The following is a 24881-nucleotide window of genomic DNA, read 5'->3' on the forward strand; positions in this document are numbered from 1 at the left end:
CGCAAGTCGAGGAATCTGCAGCCCACACGGTCGCAGAACCGTCTCAGCCTCTGATTCAGACCCTCCACTCGGCTCTGTACCAAAGGTCCGCAGTCAGTCCTGTCGACGATGCTGCAGATGGTGAGCTCTGCTTTCATCCCGCTAGCGAGACTGGCAGTCTTCACCAAATCAGATAGCCGCCGGAAGCCAGAGAGGATTTCCTCCGATCCATAGCGACACACATCATTGGTGCCGACATGAGCGACCACCTGCAGATGGGTGCACCCTGTACCCTTCATGGCATCCGGAAGGACCCTTTCCACATCTGGAATGACTCCTCCCGGTATGCACACGGAGTGCACTTTGGTTTTCTTCCCCTCCCTTGCTGCCATATCCCTAAGGGGCCCCATTACGCGCCTGACGTTGGAGCTCCCAACTACCAGTAAGCCCACCCTCTGCGACTGCCCGGATCTTGCAGACTGAGGGGCAACCTCTGGAACAGGACAAGCAGCCATGTCAGGCCGAAGATCAGTATCAGCCTGAGACAGAGCCTGAAACCGGTTCGTCAGACAAACTGGAGAGGCCTTCCGTTCAGCCCTCCGGAATGTCTTTCGCCCCCTGCCACACCTTGAGACGACCTCCCACTCTACCACAGGTGAAGGATCAGCCTCAATGCGGGCAGTATCCCGGGCAACCACAGTCGTAGTCCGATCGGGGGATGCGTGGGACGAGCTGGCCGTCCCCGACAAACCCCCATCCGGACCCCCACAGTGATGCCCATTGGCAACAGCCTCAAGCTGTGTGACCGAAGCCAACACTGCCTGAAGCTGGGAGCGAAGGGATGCCAACTCAGCCTGCATCCGAACACAGCAGTTGCAGTTCCTATCCATGCTAAAAACTGTTGTGCAAAGAACGTCTGAACTAATCTACAGAGAGCGCAAACAAAACGACACAAAATTGAAACGGTTATTAAACTACAAGATTGCCTAGTAAATGCAGTAATGCTGCCACTTGTGCACTGCTGACACACTGCTCGGCGGCGGAAGGAGACTACGCGATTCAACACTATTCGAGTACTAAAACGCAATGCTACAACTCTCAAATACTATAATACGCCCGAAATTTATGAATTAAACAATGCAAGTATCAAAAACACGCAAAGAAATTAAGAATTAAACTATGTAACAAATGAGTGAGCTAGGAGTATACGACTTGCTGCTGCAGCTGCTTATCCAACGGCGGCAGGGAGCACACTGACTGTGACCAACCGACACTGGCCGTTCAAAACAAAAACAGATAACAGACGACTACGCGAATTTACACTATTCAGGTACTAAAACGCAATGCTACAACTCTCAAATACTATAATACGCCCGAAATTTATGAATTAAACAATGCAAGTATCAAAAACACGCAAAGAAATTAAGAATTAAACTATGTAACAAATGAGTGAGCTAGGAGTATACGACTTGCTGCTGCAGCTGCTTATCCAACGGCGGCAGGGAGCACACTCCGTGGCAGGCTATAACAGATCATGTCTGTCATTTTCGGAGTGGGAATATCTGGTAAAAAAAAAGTGAGGCACCAAGAAGACATGGTCATACGTCACTTTAACTTCGTACACATAAACGCCACAGGAGATTATATAAATACTCTTTGGCAGGCAGTATGGCCACTGAAATGCAAAAGTATTATTTACAGTATGTTTAATATTGTTCCCGGTGCTGATAGGGAAGGGGAGGGGGAGGGGAGGAAATAAGGATACTTAAAGCTGCAGACGGTGAATGAACACTGAACCATACAGAGATACCGCGTAATGGTGTAAGACAGCGTTATCTGCAGCTTACAGAGTTTGTAAATGTCTTCGTTGTGGGTGTCCATTTGGCCAGCTGGCCGAATGTTGCAGTATCCAGACTTGTGGGATGTGACAGTGATCCGAAGCTTATGGGAACATGAAAGCCGGCATACTCGTTGTCAAAGTCCCAGTCCTCCACGTCTGACCACTACGAGAGAGACTCGCCGTATTGTGCATCAAGCACATCGTAACCCCTTCACATCTGTTTCTGGCATCTGAGAACGAGTAGCTGCATTCTGTGTCATTCCAAACGACTGATTTGAGCCTAGCTAAGAGCAGTCGGACCTGGGAGTTACGGTCTCACGCGTGGGCTGACGTCAACACCATAACAGAAACAGCTGCCTTTGCACTGGTCTCGAGACCAGGAAGCACGGACATGTTAGGCTAGGCGCAAATTGAGACGCGTGTGGCGCGACGCAGCGCAGCGCGCGTTTTTGTAACATCACAGGTTCAAATGGGACCGCGCAAATTGCGACGCGACGCGACTGGGACGCGACACGCGCCTGCGCCAGGTCGCGCGGCGTTGTGGTTGAGGCACAGTTTCTCGCGCCGCGCGTCGCGCTTGCCTCGCTAGCATCGTGGGAAATTTGAGGAGGGGAGCGGGAAAGTAGCCCAGTCATATGCTCACATCGGAACGGCGCATATCAGCAGTGGTAGTATTGCCAATACGATAAATTTTGCCTTACTGTGTACTGAATTTTATTGCCTTTGGGTAGTGTTTCGTTTTTCGCCATTTAATCGCTCCAACTTTCTTCGTTAGCACGTTATACTTTTCTGTTATTTACATCTGCATAGTTTTGTTTTTCTTCTGTCAAAAAATACGTATACTTCAATAACTGATGAGCCATTGGCCGCTGGAATTGCACTATATGCCTCCGCGATGTTTTCAGATCGCAGGAAGGGACAGAGGGTAGTGAATAAGGAAGCAAGGAATATTATGAAATCATGTGATTAAGAATCAAGGCAGGAAAGTAAAGCAAGGTTATATTCTCGCTGCCTAGTAGGCTAGCGTATCTGTACGATCTGTTACAAAAATTTAGAAAGGGATAATCTCCACAGGTGTGATCCCTTTGTTCTTGTGGTAAAAAGCGTCCAAGATCTGAAGTATAGAAGTTGCACTGTGATTACTCTGATATGTATGTAATAATGTAATGCGACACACTGTACTACATGCATGTGAACTACATATTTCCACTGCAAGCTAGAAACAGTCGAAAAGCAGTCACAAATAACAATGTTTTAATTGGTTCGTCGTGATGAGATAAAGCATTTCAATTGTTGCATGGACATAATCAGCATTAATAAACTAATTATACAACAACAGGCTACACAAATGAAGAAAATGGTCGGTATTATTACGAAAGTAGGAATATCCTAAAAGAGCGTTATGATTAGATATATTTAATTTGTTGAAATGTGCTGCTGACAAAAGCAGATCTACTTTCATGACAATGTTTTTCCAACTGCATCTCACAAGGCACACATGGCTAGCGTGTGGATTCCTGTCGCGCGCATTATCCTTCGCTGCTGACAATACACTGACCATTGTGTTGTGCGACAGATCAATTGTTTATTTTCCTCAATAACAACTATTTTATTCGCGATCACGCATTGTCAGTTTGTCAAGCCCTAGATGAGTAAACAGTATCTGGCATGTGCCTATCATTCCGCCTGAAGGAACGCTCGTCATTATTTTAATACTGCTCAGATCAAGAGAAGGAATAAAATCCTTTGGTAAGTTTCCATTCCCGTCGCTCAGTGTTAAAAATCGGTGGGTTACGGGGATTCCACCAAAATTGCCAATCTGTTTTTGTGTGAGTTGTTAACCTTCTCTCATTCGAAGAAGCATCACTATTTATGAGTAAAGGCCACATTTCTCTTGGTGACTGGTTTAATTGTACTTCCTTTGTCACAATGTAATTTGCCAAACTCATCTCACAGCAGCTATTGAGACAGAATTCCGAAACGAAGGGCCTCATTAAACAAGTAATTGGCAATTACAGAGCTCAATAGCTTACGAAAAACCTCATCGTATCGGTTTGCAGTAACATAAAAGAAGAAATTTCATGTTCATTTTCATACTAGGAAGCTCTTGTTTCGCTAGCTGTCGATAACTCTTAAAAAATTTGTCACTGGAGTGAAATAAATAAAAAAAGAAGTATAAGTAATGATATATCGCCATAGATAAGAAAGTTCCGTGTGTTTAATAATTGGCAAAACACTCTCCTCCTTGTGTGCTATCATTCGCCAAACTTTCGTCTCGATGTCTCAAGCGGTTTAGGAGATACGAGAGATGTTGCGAGTATTTCTTTCTCGCGGGCGTCAGATCGGAAGTGAGCGCGCTACATGGGATCAATTTTCTCGAAATCGGAGGCAGATAGAGACCTCCTCCCTAAAGTCTAAACAAAAATTCAGCATGTTAGCTAAATTTCATACGCAGCAACATATGGTGTAATACGCACCAAACACAAAATCATAGCGACCCCTAATTTTCGTTGCAAACTTTTTGAGTTTTGCGTAGTGTCTTACTAAAATGTGTACATCACAATAAGAATGGTCATTAGCGAGGTGATGGGCACGAAGCTGACATATAACGCTACAACTAAGGCAAAAATAATAGATTTTCAGTGAATAGTTTCTGTAAAATCGTTTGAGGAAGATAACAGGTTGCGCGCGCTTCGGTTCTGTCAGCGCAGAGCGTCGCCAGTCGGCGCGTGCGAGGTGTGGTGTACGCGTCGCAATATGCGCTGCACCCGCACGACTCGTGCGGCACGTGCGTGTCGCGCTGTAGTGTCGTGTCACGTCACACGCACTATACGCGTCTCAATTTGCGCCTAGCCTTACGAATTGGGTCGCTTCTTCTTCAACGATGAATCGCCGTTCTGCACTACCGTGAAGGACTATTGGGGGCGAGTTTGGCGGTGCCACAGGGAAAAGTATCATATTTACAAAGTTTTGGGGAGGTACAGCGGTGTTACTCTCGGCGTCATAGTAGGGGGGAGTCATCGGGTTTGACTTCTGGAAGGCGGGTGCTGGTGATTAAGATAACTCTGGCGGTGCAACAGTACGTCACGTTCATCTTGCGTCCTCGTGTGTTACCTTTCGTGTCACAAAAATGTGGTGCCATATTTTAATAAGACACTGCTCGTCCACACATTGCACATGTCTCCAAGAACAGTCTGTATGACGTTGGAGTACTACCCTGGCCAACAAGATGCCCAGGTCTATCTTCAACAGAACATGAGTGGAACAAATTTAAATTTAAAATCCGTGTAATATCGTGAACCTATGACAGTAATTGTGGGCTATCTTCTACAGCAGAGGATACAACGCCTATATGACACCCTTCCCAACCGAATCAATGGATTTATCCAGGCCAAAAAGGGCGCGGCATCATAGTGATAAGTGGGCTCATACTGTCAAGTTCTTTATCAATTCGTCTCGATTTTGTAAACACTGCAGCAACATCACATATCCCCTGTAACGTGCCAAGATCTACGGTAACTACTTCGGAAAATCGAAATTTGCGATACTACATTCTTTTTACTGACGTTTAATCTGGTTTTCAGCAACAAATTATGAGATTCATATTTCCAACGTCCTTACGCTAGATGTTGGTACATTTGATAAGTCTTCTGGCTTTCAAAATTTATACAAAAATGGTTCAAATGGCTCTGAGCACTATGGGACTTAACATCTGAGGTCAGCAGTCCCCTAGACTTAGAACTACTTAAACCTAACTAACCTAAGGACATCACACACATCCATGCCCGAGGCAGGATTTGAACCTGCGACCGTAGCAACAGCGCGGATACGCACTGAAGAGCATAGGAAAGGTCGGCCTCAGCGGCCGGCAAAATTTATACTCAACACAGTAATAATAACTTTACATATTTCTATGGTTTAATGTTGTGCCAATAAAATTAGTTAGCCTGTAGATTCCACTTTACATGACTTACCAAAAGGTCCACGTAATTTAGATAGTTCCTAAAATGTTATTCGCGTAATTGTTCACGGAACTTGTTTATTCAATAACTAGGAAACTGCTGTTGTGCATGAAAAACATAATTATTTTCTCATAAATACATTTACATAGCTGAAAAACCTAAATATTTATGTTCTTACAAAAGTGGCCTATTTAGAAATCTTAAAACTATATTTCCTAACTGTTGAAAACAATTTATGTCACTAATTTTATTACTACATTTTTGTAAGCTTCAAAAGTTGGAGACCTGTTTAAATTATTCACTCCTGTAAAAGCCCGCATCTCGTGGTCGTGCGGTAGCGTTCTCGCTTCCCACGCCCGGGTTCCCGGGTTCGATTCCCGGCGGGGTAGGGATTTTCTCTGCCTCGTGATGGCTGGGTGTTGTGTGCTGTCCTTAGGTTAGTTAGGTTTAAGTAGTTCTAAGTTATAGGGGACTGATGACCATAGATGTTAAGTCCCATAGTGCTCAGAGCCATTTGAACCATTTGAACTCCTGTAAAACAGGAAGTAAATACAAATAGTAATTGGAACCATTACCGTTTCTAGAACATCCAGAAAGCCATGTTCCAATACATAGAACAAATTCCTCAGCAAGACATAAAACCAATTCGTAGTCGGTGTTGAGGCAAGATGTAACGTGTAATTTGTGCGTCAAGTGCGAGTTCTTTGTGTCACGTGAATGTGAAAATATTGCGTCTTTTGATTATATGCGTGTTATGTGAATTGGGATTATCATGAAAAAGCCGTACATTTGTTTGTGAAGCTTTTATGTTCTAACGAGAAACAAAAATTTGAAATAAACTACCATACGTGGTCATCGTAACAAAAGCTTCTTTGCTATTAAACAGAAAACTAAGGACCTGTATTTCACTCTAGATAACGAAGAAAAACAACCTGGAGTTTGGGATACAGATGTGTACAAAATTTCACTCAAGTAATAATTTTCTAAAACTTTATTTCATGTCGACCTTTCTGATACTATTAGACATGAACTAAAGTAGAGGTGTCCATTGCTAGAAGAGTACGTATTTCTGTTTCATATCTGCAAAAATGTTTAATTCGTAAAAGAGAAGAGGAAGGACGACATTAAAGCTTTCAACCCATGGAGTTTCATTTCGTTTGCCCCCTAATCCTGGGCACTTAACTTTTCTTTTCTCGGTCAGTGCAAATACAAATATCTGCTTTTCTTTACCTGAGGATGGCCTGTTGCTTGATCGAAAACGGATAGTTTTAAGATGATGACATAAACATCATGACACGTTGCTTCTTAAGAATCCAACTGGAGCCTTGGAATAGTAATAACAGTATTTACGTCAGTCAGAATAACGAAAGGTGCAGAACTACAACACATAGAGAAAGAAGACCATTAAAAGCGTTGAGGTACAAATTTAGACAGCTAGTAATATATGACTAAAAAAAACGCGGGAGATGCCAGTTATACTGGTTCAACAACACAATTCTTAATACGTTAGAAATACTCTGACAACATTTAAAATATTACAGAGTAATATGGGTAAACGGTAGGAGACGAGCTACTGGTGGGAGAAAAGCTGTGAATATGAGCTATGAGTCGTGCTTGGGTAACTCAGTTGGTAAGGCATCTGCCCGCGAAAGTGAAAGGTCCGGAGTTCTAGTCTCGGTTCGGCACACAGTTTTAATTTCCCAGGAAGTTTCGCGAATACAACGTAGTTGTAGTTAAGTAACGAGAAACTGTGTTCTGCTTTGGAACGTTCTGTATTATCACAATAACTTAAGGAAAAGGAAATAATGGACATAAATGACCCCCATTTCAGGTAATAAGCTAAAAAATTTAAAACAGTACTCAGAAGTTAGCAACTGACTCAGAGGAACGTGAGCTGTATACACTAAATTCGAGAAAAGTAATCACCCAAAATAACATTTAAATAACATTTATAAACATGGAGGCAAGTGAGACGCCCGCTAAATCCGCTGGCAGAAAAGGTGCTTAAGATTGCGGAAAGGTCCAAATAAGGTGGGATAAGTTTCACCTTAAAATTGTAATTTATCGTAATTTAATAACACATTTACAACCTTAGCGCCACATAGCCGAACTTTTACAACTACGAGTTTGAAACTCTAAATCTTTCACGGCTGAAGGCCTCCAAACAAGAAATCTTAAAAACCAACAAGGTAAATTTCAAGTGACTGAAAACAGGCAGTTACAATTACAAATAAAATAATTAAAATATATATACATCACAGCTAGGTTGAAAGCCTCAAGGCAAGCGTGGATAGACAAACATAAACAAGATGCAATACAAACGGCTGAAGGTCCACAATAAAAGTTTCAAGATTTTAAAATAAATTACCATAACCTTTCAAAGGCAGAAGGCCGCAATGTTTAAGCTTGGAAGGTAATTTTAAGAATAAGGTTCCAAGGCTGATGGCCCACAATTTTTCAAAAATTTAGAAGAAAGTTTAACCATAAGTCTTAAGCTTTAAGTAGCTGAAACCGGACTAAAAGAAAAGACAACACAACGGCAATAACCTTTTCAGCAAATATCCACTTGCCGTAATTCAAACTCACTTACATAAAACACAGTAACACCAAGAATTTTCGTGATGACTGGGTGTTGTGTGTTGTCCTTAGGTTAGTTAGGTTTAAGTAGTTCTAAGTTCTAGGGGACTGATGACCATAGATGTTAAGTCCCATAGTGCTCAGAGCCATTTGAACCAAGAATTTTTCTGTTATCATTGGCAATGATAGATTATAAACAGACAATTAAACACCGGTGAGAAAGACAGTAAAGACAACAGCACTCAGAAATCCTCCAGGGGGTCGGTCTGCCCTCGTTCACTTAGGTGAGACAGGTGGTGAGCCCAACTACACTTGATCCGTCGGAGGCCAACCAAGGGACAGTCAGAAAATTCCGCCGGTGCACTTGAACTGTATTCAATCAATATAGTTAATTCCACCGCATGGCGGCTAAATTTCAGCAATACAAACACTCGGTGTTGATCACAGGAAAACCTCTCCAACGAACCACCGCAACGAACCACACAACATGAATGGACGTGGCTTGGGTACTTGAAACCACTACTCAACCTTTGGCGTCCTGGGTCGGTGAACCACGTAGCTCTTAGCGATCGGACAGCTCCACACACGCTCCAACACTGCGGACGGACCGCCAGTAGACCCAGCCGACTGAACCGCGCGCAGATAACTTCCCTGGTCCGAAGCAACCGACCGACTACCCTCAGAATGCTGACAACATCTAAAATAGTCGTCAGTGGAAAAGACGCCAACTACACACACAACCTGACAAACACTTGCACGACGACCTAAACGATACTCAACAGTACCTAAGCAGGGACTAAGACAAATCGGGAGTCGATGCACGCACGCACGCACCCAAACAAACACACACACACACACACTCACACACACACAAACGCGCGCGCATGCGCGCGACTCATGAACGATCGGCGAGCCAAAACGCGTCGTCCTGTAGGACGAACGACCTACAATCCACCAAAACCGTGGCCCGTCTCAAGTGATGCGTGGCGGCAATGGTCTGGCGAGCCATGTCGACGCTCCAACTGACTGGCAGCCCGAACTCGCAACCCAGAACTCGCTTACGACAGACAACGACCGGGAAGTAATAGCAGTCGAGCAAAGATACTACGAGAGGGGATATACCGATACGCGCTGCTAATGCCGTTCGCGGTCACGCCAAGCAGCAACTCAGTGACAGTATTAATTTAAATTAACGTAGTGAAGTGGAAGTACATTAAAAAAACAGGGTGTAAAGTACATGATGGCGGGAAACCGAGCCATGCACGGCTCAGTAAGATGTTAATCATGGCAAGCAGATGAGATAAGCTATCAATGCCAATTTTCGGATGAGATCGGACGCGATGACAGCAACAAGTTTAACATAGAGTCCTCACCGTATAATTTTCCTCTGTGACCTTCCTCGATTAACGGATTCGTAGCCTTATGTATGTAAAGGGGAACGAAAATCTAATAGTCATGGGGGACTGGAATGCAGTTGTAGGGGAAGGAGTAGATTGGAGGAGGAGGAGGAGATTAGTGTTTAACGTCCCGTCGACAACGAGGTCATTAGAGACGGAGCGCAAGCTCGGGTGAGGGAAGGATGGGGAAGGAAATCGGCCGTGCCCTTTCAAAGGAACCATCCCGGCATTTGCCTGAAGCGATTTAGGGAAATCACGGAAAGCCTAAATCAGGATGGCCGGAGACGGGATTGAACCGTCGTCCTCCCGAATGCGAGTCCAGTGTGCTAACCACTGCGCCACCTCGCTCGGTTAAGGAGTAGAACAAAAGGTTACAGGAGAATATGGGCTTGGGACAAGGAATGAAAGAGGAGGAAGACTAATTGAGTTCTGTAACAAGTTTCAGCTAGTAATAGCGAATAACCTGTTCAAGAATCACAAGAGGAGGAGGTATACTTGGAAAAGGCCGGGAGATACGGGAAGATTTCAATTAGATTACATCATGGTCAGACAGAGATTCCGAAATCAGATACTGGATTGTAAGGCGTACCCAGGAGCAGATATAGACTCGGATCACAATATAGTAGTGATGAAGAGTAGGCTGAAGTTCAAGACATTAGTCAGGAAGAATCAATACGCAAAGAAGTGGGATACGGAAGTACTAAGGAATGACGAGATACGTTTGAAGTTCTCTAACGCTATAGATACAGCAATAAGGAATAGCGGAGTAGGCAGTACAGTTGAAGAGGAATGGACATCTCTAAAAAGGGCCATCACAGAAGTTGGGAAGGAAAACATAGGTACAAAGAAGGTAGCTGCGAAGAAACCATGGGTAACAGAGAAATACTTCAGTTGATTGATGAAAGGAGGAAGTACAAACATGTTCCGGGAAAATCAGGAATACAGAAATACAAGTCTCTGAGGAATGAAATAAATAGGAAGTGCAGGGAAGCTGAGACGACATGGCTGCAGGAAAAATGTGAAGACATCGAAAAAGATATGATTGTCGGAAGGACAGACTCAGCATACAGGAAAGTCAAAACAACCTTTAGAGACATTAAAAGCAACGGTGGTAACATTAAGATTGCAACGGGAATTCCACTGTTAAATGCAGAGGAGAGAGCAGATAGGTAGAAAGAATACATTGAAAGCCTCTATGAGGGTGAAGATTTGTCTGATGTGATAGAAGAAGAAACAGGAGTCGATTTAGAAGATATAGGGGATCCAGTATTAGAATCGGAATTTAAAAGAGCTTTGGAGGACTTACGGTCAAATAAGGCAGAAGGGATAGATAACATTCCATCAGAATTTCTAAAATCATTGGGGGAAGTGGCAACAAAACGACTATTCACGTTGGTGTGTAGAATATATGAGTCTGGCGATATACCATCTGACTTTCGGAAAAGCATCATCCATCCAAAGACGGCAAGAGCTGACAACTGCGAGAATTATCGCACAATCAGCTTAACAGCTCATGCATCGAAGCTGCTTACAAGAATAATATACAGAAGAATGGAAAAGAAAATTGAGAATGCGCTAGGTGACGATCAGTTTGGCTTTAGGAAAATTAAAGGGACGAGAGAGGCAATTCTGACGTTACGGCTAATAATGGAAGCAAGGCTAAAGAAAAATTAAGACACTTTCATAGGATTTGTCGACTTGGAAAAAGCGTTCGACAATATAAAATGGTACAAGCTGCTCGAGATTCTGAAAAAAGTAGGGATAAGCTATAGGGAGAGACGGGTCATATACAATATGTACAACAACCAAGAGGGAATAATAAGAGTGGACGATCAAGAACGAAGAGCTCGTATTAAGAAGGGTGTAAGACAAGGCTGTAGCCTTTCGCCCCTACTCTTCAATCTGTACATCGAGGAAGCAATGATGGAAATAAAAGAAAGGTTCAGGAGTGGAATTAAAATACAAGGTGAAAGGATATCAATGATACGATTCGCTGATGACATTGCTATCCTGAGTGAAAGTGACGAAGAATTAAATGATCTGCTGAACGGAATGAACAGTCTAATGAGTACACAGTATGGTTTGAGAGTAAATCGGAGAAAGACGACGGTAATGAGAAGTAGTAGAAATGAGAACAGCGAGAAACTTAACATCAGGATTGATGGTCACGAAGTCAATGAAGTTAAGGAATTCTGCTACCTAGGCAGTAAAATAACTAATGACGGACGGAGCAAGGAGGACATCAAAAGCAGACTCGCTATGGCAAAAAAGGCATTTCTGGTCAAGAGAAGTCTACTGATATCAAATACCGGCCTTAATTTGAGGAAGAAATTTCTGAGGATGTACGTCTGGAGTAGAGCACTGTATGGTAGTGAAACATGGAGTGTGGGAAAACCGGAACAGAAGAGAATCGAAGCATTTGAGATGTGGTGCTATAGACGAATGTTGAAAATTAGGTGGAGTGATAAGGTAAGGAATGAGGAGGTTCTACGCAGAATCGCAGAGGAAAGGAATATGTGGAAAAGGAGAAGGGACAGGATGATAGGACATGTGCTAAGACATGAGGGAATGACTTCCATGGTACTAGAGGGAGCTTTAGAGGGCAAAAACTGTAGAGGAAGACAGAGATTGGAATACGTCAAGCAAATAAATGAGGACGTAGGTTGCAAGTGCTACTCTGAGATGAAGAGGTTAGCACAGGAAAGGAATTCGTGTCCAAAAAAAAAAAAAAAAAAAAGCCTTAGACGTCGTGTGCCAGACTTAAACTATTAAGACTAATTTCCTACTCGAAGCGTTTCACCAAATTAAGAGCCAGGCCTGGGTTGAAGGAAATGCGCCGAAGTAGAAAGGCGCCAAGCCTAACTTTTGTCACTCAGCCTTAGTCTAATGTGGCAATGAAACACGCCTAGCCCATCACCGGTGACAATGTCACAATTCACCCCAGAGCACGTCTCTCTCGACGAGTTCGGCCGATCCGCTAAAGTCAGAGTTGCGCCGGTTGCTCGCAGGGGGCGCGGTAAGTAAACACGGTCTCGTCAGTTAAGAACAGCGGTGAACCACATTTTTATTCCTACCTGCCAGTGCTTGCATCAAATTAATTGCGGAATGGGATACTGCGATAGCTCTACTTTGAACAACAACTCCTTTCGCATTTGTCTTTAACCTTCCCTGCAGCAAGTTTCCGATCAATGATTTGACGCCAGAATAGAGGCCATGGAATCACCGAATACCTCATAAAGCTCTCACTGGCAAAAACAAGAGTACTCGGAGAGATTTGTAAACTCGCTTTTGAAATTCCTGCGTAATTTCTGGTCCGTCATTACCGGAGCTGATTAAGTGGAGTGAGACCGGAGCCGATCTGGGCCGCGCAGTAACTCGACTTTAATGCCGACGTAAATTTGACAGGTCCCCCGCTCGGCCGACCGCTCGTTGCGAAAGGTGACCACGTTCACTCTGTGCCGCCGCTACAAGGAGGCGTCCCGGCAGAATAATGGCCGCCATCCTTAAGGACGTCTGCCGAGGGCTCGCAGTTAAACGTGATCGTTTGCCAGTCCGCAGCAATCGGAATAGTGACGGCGTTCGTCCTGCCATCTTCACAAACGTCTGCCTCATGCCTCCTCTTATATTTGCTATCTACCTGTGAATGAATACATATGGCTTAGGAAGTCTCTTGGCTGATATTAAATCAGTATCTATGGGTTTTATGAGTAATGATTTCCTTTCTTTTCGACATCTTTATCCCAGCATTACGTCCACTACGCATCTTTCAGTTTGCTCAAATACTAAATGGTTGCCATCGGTGCCCGTTCCAGCTGAGTGGATGTTGAAGATGGACCTTTCTTCGGACTATTAGAAGCCATCTATCTGTCTTTTCCCCGTGTACTGCGAGGCCATTATAAACAGATAGGTCACCTCCTGAAGCTGCAGCATTTACGTTTACCTGCTTAATACCTTTTTTGTCCATCTTTGGAACGAAATACATCACTAATTCTGCGCATCACGGATCCGACAGATTGTTGGTTAGCTTGAGGCGGTATGTGGCTTAGACGTCAATGCGCAGGTGATGTAATGCACATAAATAACGGGCCGCTGATTTGCGTACGCAGGGACGGCGCCTGATAGCGAGATAGGATTTAAATCAGGAGAATCTGGTAGCCCATACATCGACCTGAGTTCACTATAACGCTCCTCAAAAGACTGTAGCACGGTTCTAGATCCGAAACACGAGCACTTATACTGCTGAAAAATAACATCACCGTCGGTTCAAATGGTTCAAATGGCTCTGAGCACTATGGGACTCAACTGCTGAGGTCATAAGTCCCCTAGAACTTGGAACTACTTAAACCTAACTAACCTAAGGACATCACACACATCCATGCCCGAGGCAGGATTCGAACTTGCGACCGTAGCGGTCGCGCGGTTCCAGACTGTAGCGCCTAGAACCGCTCGGCCACTCAGACCGGCACATCACCGTCGGGGAGACATCAAGCATGAAGGGATGAAAGTGGTTCGCAATTGTCGGCGTGTCTTCGATTACTACCACAGGTTTCGTGCAAGCGCAGGAGAATGTCGCCCATAGCATAATACAGCTACATCCAGCCTGCGTCCGTGCCGCGCTGCGTGTTTCGAGCTGCCGTTTACCTCGATGACGGCGGTTGTGGAGACGACCAGCGACTTAGCGTAGCAAAGATGTGATTCACCCGAGGAGCCGACACGTTTCCATCGATCGACAGTCGAATCACTATGGTCCTGTCTCCACTGCAATCATAACTGACGATGTCGTTGGGTCAATATTAGAAGACGTAATGGTGATCTTCCGCGCAGCTCCATGTTCAACACTGTACAGTGAACGGTGTGCTCCGAAACACTTCTGCGTGCACCAGCATTGTGCTACTGTACTCTTTCGGCAGAGATGCCAGAGATCACCATCTGTCCTACTTTACTGAGCAGACAAGCCTCCGAACACCACGTTCTGTGAATACATCTACATCTACATCTACGTGATTACTCTGCTATTCACAATAAAGTGCCTGGCAGCGCGTTCAATGAACCACCTTCATGCTGTCTCTCTACCGTTCCACTCTCGATCGGCACGCGGGAAAAACGAGCACTTAAATTTTTCCGTGCGAGCCCTGATTTCTCTTATTTTATCGTGATGATCATTTCTCCCTATGTAAGTGGGTGCCAACAGAATGTTTTCGCAATCGGAGGAGAAAACTGGTGATTGAAATTTCATGAGAAGATCCCGTCGCAACGAAAAACGCCTTTGTTTTAATGATTGCCACTCCAATTCACGTATCATGTCTGTGACACTATCTCCCTTATTTCGCGATAATACAAAACGAACTGCCCTTCTCTGTACTTTTTCGATGTCATCCGTCAGTCCCACCTGACGCGGATCCCACACCGCACAGCAGAATAAGGCGGACAAGCGTAGTGTAAGCAGTGTCTTTGGTTGACCTGTTGCACCTTCTAAGTGTTCTGCCAATGAATAGTTCTACCCACAATATTATCTATGTGATCCTTCCAATTTAGGTTATATGTAATTGTAATCACTAAGTATTTGTGTGACTTATCGCGTAATCGAGATTTAGCTGATTTCCTTTGTTATTCATGTGACTAACTATACACTTCTCTTTATTCAGGGTCAATTGCCACTTTTCGCACCATACAGATATCTTATCTAAATCATTTTGCAAGTCGTTTTGATCATCCGATGACTTTACAAGACGGTAAATGACAGCATCATTTGCAAACAATCTAAGACGGCTACTCAGATTGTCTCCTATCTCGTCAATATAGATCAGGAACAATAGAGGGCCTATAACACTTCCTTGGGGAACGCCGGATATTACTTCTGTTTTACTCGATGACTTTCCGTCTAGTACTACGAACTGTGACCTTTCTGACAGGAAATCACGAATCCAAATGGCTCTGAGAACTATGGGACTTAACATCTGAGGTCATCAGTCCCCTAGAACTTAGAACTACTTAAACCTAACTAACCTAAGGACATCACACACATCCATGCCCGAGGCAAGATTCGAACCTGCAACCGTAGTGGTCACGCGGTTCCAGACTGAAGCGCCTAGAACCGTTCAGCCACACTGGCCGGCAATCACGAATCCAGTCCCACAACTGAGGCGATACGCAGTTTGATTAGAAGACGCTTGTAAGGAATGGTGTCGACAGCCTTCTGGAAATCTAAAAATATGGAATCATCCCCTGTCGTTAGAACTTATTACTTCATGAGTATAAAGAGCTAGTTGTGTTTCACAAGAACGATATTTTCTGAATCCGTGCTGACTATGTGTCAATAAATCGAATAATAGTTGCCGTCCAATCATTTAGCGCCTTGTGGTAGTTTCACTGTCCTTCTGCGTCTTTAAGTAGATGCTCACGACAGTACCACATGAACATTCGACCAGCCTCGCCGTTTTCGAGATACTCGCTCACAGGCTCTGCATAAAAACAATCTTCTCTTTCTCAAAGTCGTTTATCTGAGTGGATTTCCCGATTTGCAACCCATATCATCACTAGGGTGAACCCCGGCCGTGTCCCACTTACACACTTTTGTTACCAAGTCATGTGCCCTCAACGCCACCACCCGGCATCCAACGTTGATGTGAGCAGTGGCCTTAACGTTTTGGCTTATCAGTTTACGTACATATCAGCCGGCATCTTATCGCAGTTCATTAATGCCCTGTTTCGACCAAATCTGCAAATAGTGACTGAAAGAAAGGAGCTCCATTTTTAGTTCATACACGTTGTGTATTTTTTAAAAAAATTCACTTCTGGCCATTAAAATTGCTGCACCACGAAGATGACGTGCTACAGACGCGAAATTTAACCGATAGGAAGAAGATGCTGTGATATGCAAATGATTAACTTTTCAGAGCATTCACACAAGGTTGGCGCCGGTGGCTACACCTACAGCGTGCAGACATGAAGAAAGTTTCCAACCGATTTCTCATACACAAACAGCAGCTGACCGGCGTTGCCTGGTGAAACGTTGTTGTGATGCCTCGCGTAAGGAGGAGAAATGCATACCATCACGTTTCCGACTTTAATAGAGGTCGGATTGTAGCCTATCGCGATTGCGATTTATCGTATCGCGACATTGCTGCTCGCGTTGGTCGAAATCCAATGACAGCAGAATATGGAATCGGTGGGTTCAGGAGAGTAACACGGAACGCCGTGCTGGATACCTAGGGCCTCGTATCACTAGCAGTCGAGATGACAGGCATCTTATCTGCATGGCTGTAACGGATCGTGCAGCCACGTCTCGATCCCTGAGTCAACAGATAAGAACGTTTGCAAGACAACAACCATCTGCACGAACAGTTCGACGACGTTTGCAGCAGCATGGACTATCAGCTCGGAGACTATGGCTGTGGTTCCCCTTGACGCTGCATCACAGACAGGAGCGCCTGCGATGGTGTACTCAACGACGAACCTGGGTGCACGAATGGCAAAACGTCATTTTTTCAGATGAATCCAGGTTCTGTTTACAGCATCATGATGGTCGCATCCGTGTTTGGCGACATCGCGGTGAACGCACATTGGAAGCGTGTATTCGTCATCGCCATACTGGCGTATCACTCGGCGTGATGGTATGGGGTGCCATTGGTTTCACGTCTCGGTCACCTCTTGTTCGCATTGGCGGCACTTTGAACAATGGACGTAACATTTCAGATGTGTTACGACACGTGGCTCTACCCTTCATTCGATCCCTGCGAAACCCTACATTTCAGCAGAATAATGCACGACCGCATGTTGCAGTTCCTGTACGGGCCTTTCTGGATACAGAAAATGTTCGACTGCTGCCCTGGCCAGCACATTCTCCAGATCTCTTATCAATCGAAAAAGTCTGGTCAATGGTGACCGAACAACTGGCTCGTCACAATACGCCAGTCTCTACTCTTGATGAAGTGTGGTATCGTGTTGAAGCTGCATGGGCAGCTTTACCTCTACACGCCATCCAAGCTCTGTTTGACTCAATGCCTATTCGTATCAAGGCCGTTATTACGGCCAGAGGTGGTTGTTCTGGGTACTGATTTCTCAGGAACTATGCACCCAAATTGCGTGAAAATGTAATCACATCTTATTTCTAGTATAATATATTTGTCCAATGAATACCCGTTTATCATCTACATTTCTTTTTGGTGTAGCAGTTTTAATGGCCAGTAGTGTAATTAAATTATTTGAGTCTGTCTTAAAAAAAGTAAGAGATTGGTGTTCAACGCTCGCACATCCCGCTCCTCAGCCACTAGTTTGTTTTTCTAGCTCGAGCCACGTCACATTAGACTTTTGCTTGCTACGAGTTTAATTGTCATCACCACTAGACATCGCGCTAATGTAATGCAACGCTGCTTCTGGCTTAAATAAAGGTCTAATTTCACTACAGGAGCGGCTTCTCTTCATCTACCGGGTAGTTATAATGAAAATGCCACTACCCACATCGTTCCAGCCCGGCTGTAATTGCCATACGCCAGTAAAAATTGGTAGATATTCTAATGCTTTAATGCAGAACCGATTTATGCACAAAAAAGTTTCTATTTTTGCCACCAGGTGCAAATCTAGCGCTGTGAATGTAAGAAATGTTTCCATGTGTGATGGATTAACGGGACATGGGAACAAAAAGTCAGACAAGTGAGAAAGGCATTATGCTGATTTTATTACTAACCGCCTCTTACACAGTTCGTTTAATATGAGCAGCTGAGACGTCGACGAGATGCTGTAGAGCGCCAGATTTGCACCTGGTGGCCAAAATTGGCAGTATTTTTCCCACGATTAATGGGTCCCGGATTAACGCATTAACCTACCTTCCAAGTTTCTCTGCCATACGATAATTAATTCTAGGCGCTTCAGTCCAGAACCGCGCGACTGCTACGGTCGCAGGTTCGAGTCATGCATCGGGCATGGATGTGTGTGATGTCCTTAGGTTAGTTAGGTTTAAGTAGTTCAAAGTCTAAGGGACTGATGACCTCAGATTTTTAGTCATATAGTGCTCAGAGCCATTTGAACCATTTTGATAATTACTTCCACATACGACCTCGTGAGTAGCAACACTTTAATTGCAACCACACGGTATGTCTCTTCATTTACTTCACAAGTGGCTGAAGCCCTTTACTGACGATTACATTACGCTTAACCCGCTGTTCCAAACACTCCCAAAAGTATTTCTCTAGGATTGAGGTTGGCATAGTTTGCCACAGATCGTAAAACGAGAAACGTATGCATGCAGCCTTGTGAACAAGTATGTTTTCACCTTGGAAGACGGCAGTCCCCACAGCATGCTTATCATGGAGAAGAAAGGACAACACTTGGTCACCGAGGATGTTGAAATAAATTCCTATTTCCCGAATCTTCGTGAGGTACTAAAACTGTGAGGCGGCCTGGAACTCGAACCTTCGATCTTTGCCTTTCGCGGGAAAGTCTGAAAGGTATGAGGTGATGTACTGTAAGGACCTGTCGTCGATAACTCAGTCGGTGAAGCATTCGCCCGCGGAAGGTCCCAAATTCGACTCCCAATCCGGCACACAGTTTCCATCTGTGACGAAATTTTATATCAGGGCACACTCCGCTGCACAGTGAGAATACATTCCGGATGCTGTTTCTTGTTCATAGTGTAGCGCATGTTTTGGGTGGAGTGAGTTGTATATAGAGCTTGCGCGAACGTTGGCTTATTATAAAACAGCATTTGTTTAACAGCAAATATATCAAAAGACAAATATAACGACATTAATAGAAAAATTGGTAGTTAATAAGAATTCAACAATATTTCATCCAGAAATAGTTCTTACGGAAAAATCGGCGTTGCACAGTAGTAGCATGTTAGAAGCTTATCCTAAGCAAATGTTATATGTACAACTCAAATCTGACTCAGTTCTTGTGACGCACAAGCGATCACCAACCAAGAACAGAAGAATATAAGTCACAATCTTCACAATTTCAGCTGATGGTCGAGGAGAGCGTTCTACCTGGAGAATAGTGTATCTAGGAACACAAGGTACTTTTTCGTCGGTACTTCAGTCCAGTAACTCATTTTAGAATCATTTGAAGAAATGAGCAGTAGAGACCACCAAAAGCAGTTTCCGCCATTTTCTGCTGTTTCTTGTTGTTACTAGACATGAATTGTGTTTTGCACAGTATTTGGAAATGTTTAGCGTTCTACGAATTTAAGTGCTAGATAACAAGTTGAAAATTCTTCAAGTACCTAATGTTATAGTAAACAAATTGCCATATATTTCTTGAACTATTTATATAACACGTGGACAGTTAAGCCACGCTTCATCGTCATGCACCATTTTATGCTTTGAAACCGATGAAATTCTTTTAACATGGAAGGTGTGATGCTTGCAAATGAACTAAATATTTTTAAATTTCTTAATAGTTTTATCTGTCTTCAAAATGGAAATCTGTGTTAGTTTCCAATAGCTCGAATTTAAAAATGTGTTTAAATCGTAATAGGTTTTTGGTAATACTTCTGCTTAATTTGATTTCACTTAATGATTATTGGTGTGTAGTAGAATGAAAATGTAACAGATGGACTACTATACAAAGTATTAATAAGACTTTCTTTATTGCAATGCCTTTGAATTTCAATACAATATTTTTTCCTATGTGCATGACCATATTGTAGTTCGAGGCTTGTTTTCACATCTGCAAAAATCTTAATTTTCAGGAGTAAATTTTCCAATTTCAAGAAAAGGCTGCAGGGGTGGCTAGAGGCTACATTCTGGAAAGTGTACCAGGGTGCAACACCCTCCCCTATGTAATAATCCGATAACCATAATCACACAATATAATAAATAATAAAGAGACATCAGGAGCTACTTCTACTATCAAGAGCGTCCACCAGCTATTCACTACAACCACACACCAGCCACTGGCTGCCTTCACTTTGTTCCGTACCGCCGCACAGTAACGTCCGCCTGATAACTTGTCAGCTGCCCGCCAACCACTACGGAGAACTGATGCACACGCCTAGTGCTCTGAACACTGCAAGAATCTTCACTGTTCTCCGTCTCTGGCTTTGGATGCCGTCTTCTGTGGCCAATGAGGAAGGATACAGTCTGCCCTACAGGTGGACGATGTCCACGAAAGCCTGGCCATGCCTCACGTTGACCGTTATGAGTGTACAGGCTGCCTAGCTCCGAGGCACATCACGTTGCAGTCCGGAACTCCCGTCTCAGTTGCTGGCCACCACCCAACTCTCTGGGTCTGGTCTGGCAGTGGCCCGCGACTACCTGGGACCACAAAGCCACACTCAGAGCACGTCCAGATGGCGCTCCACAACAGGAATTGCGCCGTCCCCATGACTCGTCGACCGCTAGTCACTGCTGCTTCCGACAGTGACTCAAGCTGTACTCACCGTATCTCATCACTATCCCACTGACTGACACATCCAGACCCCGCCATTACGGGCGGCGATCCTTGACCTTGGCGATGCGGCGCAGGTGGCGGTGACATTGGCCTCCAGACGACGCTGTCGTTACCACTCGGTGTAGCTGATTAAATTCTTCCATGGTATGTCACCTCAGCTCGGAACAGTGCTGCTGTAGCTCAGACACCGCCAGACCATTACGTTGCTGCATAAATTCCTACGTTTTAGTTGGTATTCCGCTTGCTATGGGTTCATTTATCGATTGTCATTTCTTATTTATAGTTCACAGTTGTTGTCTGAATCTACATATTGTCATTTATACATTTGGAGATACGTTAAAAAATGAAATGCCAAGTAGAATAATCGGAACATTTCCGACGTGTTCTTCTGACTGAGTGCAATGGAGGTGTGACAGCAGCGGAAGCAGCGAGAACATTTGTACCGTGTAAGGGGATCATGCCACTGGACAAAGCACAACAAGAAAATTGTTTTCTCTTTGAAGAAGGATCTTATTGACGTTAGTGAGTCTCGAGGTTCAGGAAGTCCTTCAGGGTTTGATGAAGATCGTCTAAAGGCGTTAATTCACAATGATCCAAGTCAGTGTACTCGAGAACTGGCAAATGTGATTCCACCATCGTGCGACATTTGCATTCAGTGGAAAAGGTTCGAAGATCGGGTGTATGGATACAACATGCTCTAAGTTAAAATCATGAAAGTCAGCAGGTGATCATAGGTGTATCTCACCACCCAACATCAATTTTCACGTGAACGACACCGACTATTCATGTCCTGTATCGTTATTGGCTAATGAGGAGGTATTGAATAAAATTGGGGAGAAGAGGAGCTAGTGGCACAACTTGACTAGAAGAAGGGATCGGTTGGTAGGACATATTCTGAGACATCGAAGGATCACCAATTTAGTATTGGAGGGCAGCGTGGAGGGTAAAAATCGTAGAGGGAGACCAAGAGATGAATACACTAAGCAGATTCAGAAGGATGAGGCTGCAGCAGGTATTGGGAGATGAAGAAGCTTGCGCAGGATAGAGTAGCATGGAGAGCTGCATCAAACCAGTCTCAGGACTGAAGACCACAACGACAACAACATCGTTATTGGTGACTAGAATTGGTGTCTGTTTGGTATCATGAGGAAAATAAAGGAATAGTTGAGTCCAAACAGACAACAGCTCCCATACGAAGACCTGGGCGCATCTATTGAAGATAATGCTATGCATCTGGTCGATCAGCGGTGGTGTGGTGTACTGTGAATTGCTTCCCCGAGGTGCATCCATCACTGCTGACATTTTTTGTCAACAACTGAGACGTCTTGCAGACGCAGTCCAAGAACAACGAGCAGGAAGACTGCGTGAAGTGTGCTACTCCACGATAACGCCAGCCCGCATTGTGCCAGACTGACGTAAAAGGCTACACGAGAGTTGGATTGTGAAATCATTCCACACCCACCTTATCCACAACACCTTGCGCCCTCAGATCTTCAACTTTTCCACACTTTCGAACAACCTCCAGGGGAGTTCCTTTCAGGATGAAAATGCGCACCGAACATGGCTCAAAGATTTCTTTTTCTTAAAACCACGCGATTTCTACAGTCGCGGAATCGAAAAGCTACCCCAGCGTTGGCAGATTGTTGTAAATAGTGAAGGAGAATATAGTGTTGATGGCCAAAGTCTCTGTTATGTGCATCTGTTGTGTTTATTAACCTCGTGAAAAACCACGACCAAATTATGCACCAACCTAATATTAATGCGAGAGTAGTGCTGCCGCAGGACGGAAGGAAACTGTGCTGTGGAATTAAATTTCACGGTACACAGTTAACCTTGTAATATTTACAAATGAAACATTCGTGGAACGTTAATATGAAATTACCGCTGAGCGACGGCAGCTAAGATCAATACTTTGCATAGTTCCAGTGTGAATTCGTTCAGATGTTTGCTTCTACCTCGGTTAGCTAAAATTTTGGTTCAAATGGTTCAAATGGCTCTGAGCACTATGGGACTTAACTTCTGAGGTCATCAGTCTCGTAGAACTTAGAACTACTTAAACCTAACCAACCTAACGACATCACACACATCCATGCCCGAGGCAGGATTCGAAACTGCGACCGTAGTGGTCTCGGGGTTCCAGACTGTAGCGCCTAGAACCGCACGGCCACTCCAGCCGGCAAACGCTGTAACAGGCGTGAGCATTAGTTGCCCTAGAGACTGGACGTGGTGAGTGGTGTTAGTCCAGAGTGCAAAGACATTACAGTCACACAAACTTTGCTACAAGTTACAAGGCCACATTCATTTTCTGATTGTTAAATATCAATAAGTATAATTCGACTAAAAACTATGTTGTTAGCCGGCCGGTGTGGCCGTGCGGTTAAAGGCGCGTCAGTCTGGAACCGCGTGACCGCTCCGGTCGCAGGTACGAATCCTGCCTCGGGCATGGATGTGTGTGATGTCCTTAGGTTAGTTAGGTTTAAGTAGTTCTAAGTTCTAGGGGGCTGATGACCACAGTTGTTAAGTCCCATAGTGCTCAGAGCCATTTGAACCATTTGAACTGTGTTGTTAACGTTTATCGTCTTATGGTCAAATGTGATAAAGTGTACTTTGAGATCAAACTGTTGAGATCAGCCAGGGTGAAGTCACTCTTATAGTTATGTGTTATGTTTAGAGCTAGTCTTTTATTAATAAATGATGAACTGAAATTTGTCTAGTGAAAGCTCATTCACTTTCAACTCCCCGGTCTCAAGCTCCCTGCAGTTTCACCAAGTTTGGTTGAAATCTATCCTGGAATTTAAGACGAGCTTTTAACCCGTATCGTTGTCAACATACGCACATGTCTTATATATACAGGGTGTATCAAAAAGAATTACCCGATTTGACACGTCAATATTTCCGGAACTATTAAACATACAGAATGAATTTTGATTTTAGATGAATGGGAAACTCAAAAAGTTTTTTTCATACCTTTTCATAGGTGTTCAAAATGCCCCTCTTGATATGTACGACATATGTCAATGCGGTATACAAATTGTTCCCACACTGCAGCGAGCATGTCTTGAGTTACAGATTCCACAGCTGTTGTTATGCGATGTCTCAGTTCATTCATTGTTCGTAACGGAGGCACGTAAAGTGAGTGTTTTATAACTCCTGCCCTCCCCCCCCCTTTCAAGAAATAATCACATACAGTCAGGTCCAGCGATCCTGGAGGCTAGTGATGTAAGGCTGAATCGTTTGGTCCAGTGCGGCCGACCCATCGTTCAGTAATCCCTTGATTTAAAAATTCCCGCACTTCCAGATGCCAGTGTGGAGGTGTACCATCCTGTTGGTAAATGAAGTAGTTCGGATCAATCTCCAAATGTGTAGAGCTGCACGGCGAACGTGTTCCTGCAGACTCCTTGCGAAACTATGGCGGATGCGTTCGACGTCTGTCTCAGACACACACAATACAAACAACCTGTTTCTCGGAATTGTCTAATGCTATGTGATGTAGGAGGATCCACACCATACCTAATACGAAAGTCACGCTGATCAGTCATTACTGCGCAAAACGTAGAACGATTTCTATTGTCCCAACACCCCTTATTACTAGAACTAAAGTGGGCGCACACTGCTGCTGTCTAGCGGGAACCATATAAAATTCGAGAGGTTGCTCTTTCCATTAGTACGTTGTTCACGCACATATCTCAAACAAAATAATAGTTATGATTTTTAAAAATCGGATGATTGTTCTTGATA

This window comes from Schistocerca cancellata, chromosome 2 (assembly GCF_023864275.1).
Source record: "Schistocerca cancellata isolate TAMUIC-IGC-003103 chromosome 2, iqSchCanc2.1, whole genome shotgun sequence".
NCBI classification, from domain to species: Eukaryota; Metazoa; Arthropoda; class Insecta; order Orthoptera; family Acrididae; genus Schistocerca; species Schistocerca cancellata.